The sequence below is a fragment of the Arachis duranensis genome, chromosome 9 (assembly GCF_000817695.3).
Source record: "Arachis duranensis cultivar V14167 chromosome 9, aradu.V14167.gnm2.J7QH, whole genome shotgun sequence".
NCBI classification, from domain to species: Eukaryota; Viridiplantae; Streptophyta; class Magnoliopsida; order Fabales; family Fabaceae; genus Arachis; species Arachis duranensis.
The window spans coordinates 83,032,482-83,039,250 of NC_029780.3; the positions used below are offsets into that span (position 1 = coordinate 83,032,482).

The 6,769-nt window shown below is 33.2% G+C and overlaps 2 long non-coding RNA genes across 2 annotated transcripts; both read left to right on the forward strand.

Annotated features, from left to right (window-relative positions):
* Positions 1-1,714: 1,714 nt before the first annotated feature.
* Positions 1,715-3,368, forward strand: LOC110275482 (uncharacterized). The gene is made up of 3 exons (XR_008002614.1): positions 1,715-1,825; positions 2,892-2,990; positions 3,246-3,368. It is a non-coding gene; the product is annotated as an uncharacterized LOC110275482 (long non-coding RNA).
* A 358-nt stretch (positions 3,369-3,726) lies between these two features.
* On the forward strand, positions 3,727-5,872 carry LOC110275481 (uncharacterized). The gene is made up of 3 exons (XR_008002613.1): positions 3,727-3,804; positions 3,947-4,033; positions 5,712-5,872. It is a non-coding gene; the product is annotated as an uncharacterized LOC110275481 (long non-coding RNA).
* The last annotated feature ends 897 nt before the right edge of the window (positions 5,873-6,769 follow it).

Here is a 6,769-nt window from a genome sequence, read left to right on the forward strand (position 1 = left end):
TTCCGACGAATTTTATCCCACTAAAATGCAGATAAAATTTTAGAGGAATTTTTTTGTCGAAAAACTAAAAAAATGAATTAACATAAATTACAGACGGAAAATAGAATCCGTCGATAATTCTGTCGATAAAATTAATTTTTTTTGTGGGAAATGATTACAGACGAAAAATCCGTTTGTAATTTAAAATTTTCCATCGGTAATATTGAGTTAACCCTAATTTTATCACCACGCTATCGACATCTATTCACACTCCAGTCACCGTATCGACCTAAACCTTCGAACGTTGCCAGTAGCCTGTGGGGACAGAGTTGTCGTTGGACTCTTCTCCTCCTCCTCTCTTCGCCGTCCCACAAATTTCTGAGTTGAGCTCGTAGTGTCGCCGTCGCGAAGGGTTCTTCCCCTCCTCACCGTGCGTTGTTTCTGATTCTCTGCTTCTCGACGTTTTTTATTTAGGATTAAGCTAACGTTTGTCTTTGATTTTGTGATTTCATTTCTAATTTTGTGATTTAATCTCTGATTCCTTTAATTCTTTTTAGCACTTTTACGAACCTCTCCCTTACATAACAAAGCACTTAGGTTGCAAATCCATAATGAATTTCGGGTTTTCTCGCTCACATCAGTCTGTAAGTTCTTTTCACGCTGATCTCAATTTTTCCCCTTTAATACCACTTGAGTTTCTCAATATAACCCTAATTTTAACGACCTTTATCTGATTTTGCTCATTAACTTCTTTTGACTTGTCCATTTGTAATTTGGAATTTTTAGCTACTTATATTGTACATAAGCATAACTATGTAACAATTCCCAAATTTCCCATTCTAATTTCAGAAAGAAGCAACTGAAGTAATTACTATTATTTTAGTGTTTCTTTATTTAATGTTAAGCAGGTCTTTAGCGTGTAATTAGCTAATTGGGATTAAGCTAGCGTTTGCCTTTGATTTAGTCTCTTATGAGAAAGAAAACACTATGAATATTAAGGATGAATTGATAAAAACTGCATTAATCTGCACAGTATACCTCCTCATTATTAGGCTTTTATTTTCACCTATATGGTATGCACTACATTCATTCATTTTGAGGTTAAAGAGAAAAAGGAAAGCAAATATAATGATTAGTATAGGACGACACACACACACTCTTTATACAAGAATCTTGGCTGTTCCAAAGGGTAATTATGTAATTTTATTAATAATTGTTGGTTTTACTTAATGGCTGACTTGATTAGTATGTCCTTTTCTAACGGGAAGAGCACATTGAGGCATTGATGCTTGACAGAAAGAAGAATGTTGTTTGCAATCTGTGCATTCATACGGATACCCACTATATCTACTCACTACTCACTACCCACTATATCTAGTTACCTAGCTTTAATTTTCTCTTTCTGTTTAGTTTCACTAATCATATCATTCCACATTATTACTTTTTGGATCTTGTAATAACTCTACTCCAAATTCAAATTTACCAAGCTACACATATTAATCAACATTAGCAGTAGCGTATGCTTTTCCTTAATTTCTTTAGCATCATCACACGTCATTTTTTAAGCATGAATTGAGTTCTCAATGCCCTTCACTACTTTAATTTTGCTCTATTATCATGTACAAGTTTTATAGGTAGCTCTAAGAATAAATGAAAATCTACCCCCTTTTACATAAGGAAATAATGTTTTCTGCATAATTGTGTGGTTTTCTATATAGAGTAACCAAGCTGGACTATCTTTCTGCATAATTGTGTGTTTTCTTCCTGCATCAGGTTTACTTTCTTAAAAGGTTCCAAATTTTTCTGATGGATAAGGTTGCTCTGCATTTGCAAAATAGTTAAAAAGGTAAGTCAGAGTTATATCTTATAAATTTTTTAGAAAAAGATTATTGACCATTGCTGCGCCACACAACCTTTTGGTTTAGCTTTTTAATTTCTTCTGTTAGAATTTGTCCCTGCAGAATTTGATTTGGTTAGTTGCTTTCTGCAGAAATTTAAGATGATGGCCAATTCTATATACATGTCTTCTATATTAATTATTTGTGACTAGTAATGTTGGACTAGGCGTTAATTTTATATGTAAGATTATTACTTGATGAGGATTGATTGTTCTGCTTATACATAATAACATGATTATTTCATATTTTGATTACTTTTATGCATCAGACGTTTACTATAAATATATGAAAGAGCTTGCCGTGTAGCTTACTACCTAGTTTCCATTTTATTTTATTACTTTAGTTCGTATCTTTATCACACCATACTTTGATTTGTTTGTCGATCAGTACTTGGAAATCATCATCAATTCCCACACACTTCACGTTGTTTTTGTTATTGTAATAGTAATATATGTTACGCTCTCAAACGGGTTGAAATACTGCCAAATGCATGCATTCCTGACCTTAGTTTATTTAATTTAATTTGGTTTCTTAATTAGGCATGCATAATTATTAGACCCCAGAAATTGAACTTGATGATATACAAATTGAAAATACTCAAGCGTTTCCTATATTATTAAAGAAGTTATTAGTTAAGACCGTTAAATAATAATTTAATTAAATATGTTAAAATATTTAATAATTTTTAATTAATAATTTCATTTATCATTCTATTCCTTTGAGATTCACCATTCTGCAATCTATATACATTCTCTTTTTACTTCTTCTAAATTTTTGACTTGTTGGACACGATTTCACACAAGAATGATAAACTTACCTATAATCTTTAATTTTCTTTTTAATATATAGTTAGTAAACGATATTTTAGTCAAATATATATTACTTTAATCTTAAAATATTATTTTATAAATATTCATAAATTTGTGTGTTGATTTTATAACTGTTTTTTAGTTTTCTAATTTGTCAATTCTTTATGAAATTATTAGTTGGTTACCTTTCTCTCCTGGTTCTCAGAAAATTACAGAGATCATCAAGAAGCGATATGATAAACCGTACAAAAAGTTTGGAGATGTTCCTCTTTTGACAAAGAAGCTTTGGTTTAAGGAGTGGAAGGTAAAAGTGTTAGATTGAATAAAATTATTTTGGATTGAAATATAGTAGGTGATTAATTGATAGTTGATTGTTATTTGAATTTGCAGAACAAGTGAGAAACTATTTTATGCAGATATTGCTGTAACTTCAAATCTTATTACCTCATTAGACAAGGATTATGAACGAGACTTAGATGCATGATATAATCTATTTAGTATGATTACTTTAACAGTATTTTTTATTGTTCTACTCCTCTCAACTTTATTGTTATAGTAGGCAGCTGCCAGAGAAAATGTGTGTGGGAGCTTTGCTGCTTGAAGGTGACAATTATGAGTTTTGGGTGACATTGGGATGTTTGTCTGATCAAACAGTTGAATGTATCTCTAGCTATTGCTTGGGGATATCTTGGGAAGGTACTCTCATCTGTCATTTACTAGTAAGAGATAGTCCGGCGTGGTAACTGTTCACTGTATGCATTTACTATTAAATAATTAGCTGTGCTTGTCAAATATTTTGGGGAGGGGGGGGAGATAGAATTGGAAGACAGTAAGTTGAATATCAAATGCTATCCCCAGAACATCATCAAGTTCTGTGTGAAAAAAAATAAAAATAAAAATATGGGATTGGAACAATTTTTCTACCTGCCCCTGCCTAATCTGAAATGAATGTTAAAAAGTGAATTTTATTTGGATTGCGGGTTTCGAGTTCTAGTGCTAAGAGTTTTGTTCTATTTCAGAGATAAAACTTGTGGATGTTCTAGAGATAAACTATTCATCTGATGATCAGCCCAATCCCCGTGGTGAAATATGTGTCAGGGGTCCCATTATTTTTCAAGGTTATTACAAAGATGAAGTTTAGACGTAACCACCTTGCTTGTTCTGTGATTTCTTTTAATATTTTCAATTAGATTTTTGTATCTTTTATGAGATTTACCTTGTTCGTTTAAGATTTTCTTGAATTTTGATTAAATTGAGCAGGAGAGAAGTGATTAATGAAGAAGGATAGTTGCATATAGGAGATATTGGAATGTGGTTATCTGGTGGTCGTCTCAAAATTATTGATAGGTGAGATAGTACCATCCTAATTATATTTCATATGTTTTAGTACTAAGCATGGCTTCTTAAAGTACTGTCCATCAATGAAGTGATACTATTCCCGTTGGGCTGCACATCTGCTGTGTTCATTGAGTAGACTATCAATGCATTTTAAGGTGAACCTTAGTATTATCTTCCTCTGGTGCTCTGTTCAATGAATGCCATTTTTGCAAGACTTCTAACTTAGCATTACTTCCATTTAACTTTTATATATTAGACTTCAGACAAATGAGCTAAAGCATATATTACTGCTATCTTCGTGTCTACTTCTTAGCTACATGTAATATACAAACAAGAGATTTTATTTTGTTATGACCGAAAAAAAAAAAGAAGAGGGGTTTAATGAGTCACATGATTCACCCCCTCCCCAACCCCACTTATTTTCTTTCACCCGAAACCTTCTCCCTTTTCTTTCAATTTCATTTCTTCTTCTTCTTCTTCTCCCTTTCCATCTTCTCATCTCTTCTTTTTGAAATCATACACTATCATTAAATCCACTTCTTTCATTTTACTTCCTTCTCCTTCTCTTCTCTTCTTTATTTTATTCATTCAAATTTCTTTTATCACAACCCTAAATCATGGAGCTTCAACCTATTTAGTGAAGAAAGTATTCAACTTTTGAGTTCTGGTTATTATTGAGACTTCAAGGTAACTCTTTGACTCAATAATTAGCTATATCTCAAATTTTTAGCATCCCTATACTTGTGGGTATAGCAAAATCCGAATTAGGGTTATTAGGGTTAGAAAATTTGGGGCTTTTGTCAATGTGAGTAAGATTATGTTAATTGACAATATTAGTAGCTCACAAATATCATTATTGTCATATTTCTAGAGTTGTAGAGTTATTAGACATCATTTGGTAGCTCGTTGACGCGCTCAGAGTTGCTTCCAGTTCTTTGAAATCAAGTTGTGAGTAGATATTATATCTATAATTGTTTTTAAATATATTATTATCCATATCTATCTTGAATCATTAATTTTGGAGTTTGAAAATATTTTATTATTGTGATTTTTGAATTTTTGAAAATAAATATTGATTTGTGAAACTTACAATTTTATAAAAATACACATGAGACGATATTTATATATTTTGTAAAGTATAAATGTTTTTTTATTTGACTTATTTAAATTTTAATTAAATTTTAGTATGCAATCTTATATATATTGATTTGCTATGGAATTTAGTAGTATGTTATAAGCACTAGAGATTTTTTTTAAGTGATTTGGTTTGGATTGGCTTGGGAGACTCTGACTAGAAAACCGCAGTTAACGGCGGTTATGACGTTAACCTAGATGCATCTGGCTCAGACCTCAGCTAGCAGGGGCGTTGCTAGCCTAACGTGCAGGCCACACGTTGGATCTGTTATACCATACGGGCACACTAGAGGAAAGGGCTACCCTTAGAGGTAGAGCCGCCCTAGGTGTGTAATATTTGATTTGATTTAACTTCTGGAATGAGAACTCCCATTTCAGTTCATCCGCTTAATTATTTATCTAATTATTTGTATAACTAATTAATATGAATTCTTCATCTTCAGAAAGAAATATAATTTTCAAGGTAAACTTTGTATTGTCTCGTGTGGGTTATAGATGTAATGTTTGCTCACTGAGTTGCAAAACTCACCCTATTATATTCCATGTTTTTCAGATACAGGAGTCATTCCAGGTTCCATTCCACCTGCCCCTCAGTAGATCTTAGTCATTTTGGTGAGCCATTCTTCTTTCCAAGGGCTAAGTAATTATGTAATGGAACCTTTGCTCAAAATTTAGATTATGTCAATGCTCCATATGTCACAGGCAGGATCCTCGTGTGTGCTATGTTATTTTAAATCTTGAACTATTTAGGTAGTAATTATGATTTGGTTATGTAAGACTTATGGATCTAATCATATACTCTAGTTATCAACTTTATATATATAGTCCTTGGAAATGGATGTTTATTATTAATATAGGGAGTTAATATTTATGTTGGTAAGGTCCTAGAAACAGAGGAGATTCTGTCCATTTTTCTAAAAATTTGATCTTTTGGCTTGCTGAGGGACTTGTCCCTTGAGCGCCAGTCATGGCTTTGTTCGGGCCATGACAAAGTGGTATCAGAGCCTTAGGTTTTCCTGTGTAATATGGAGCAAGTGTTCTTTAGTAAGATCACAATTGTGCAAATGGAAGCCGGCCCATTTTCACAAAGTGTGATGTTACTAGAGGCCTATAGGAAGTTGTCCTCAATCTTTTGGTCTCATAATTCTTTCTGTTTGTCCTATTGTCTTTGAACTTCATATACATATGTCGTTGGTGATCCAATTGATTTATTTACTCAATAGGTGGACGATGCCACCTAAGAAAAGACGTGGTGGAGCTGTTAATGCTCCTGATACTTCTGAATCCAATAGGGCAGTTTCTTCGCCACTTGGAGCGCTTCGACAAATGCCAAGGAGTCAAAGGATAGCTGATAGGCGCGAAGGAGAGATACCCCGCAAGAGAGTTCAAGAGAACCCCGTAGTAAGAGAGGCTCAACCGGACTTAGCGGCTGAATTGAAGGGAATGAATCAAACTCTTAATGCGGTGTTACAGGTTCTAACAAATCCAAATAGGGGTGGAGCAGTAATTCCTAATATGCCAAATCCTCAGCCTTATAGGGTTCATCAATTGTTTGGGGATCAAGAGCCGCCAATTGAAAAATATTTGAAGTTGAATTCGTCCACTTTCAAT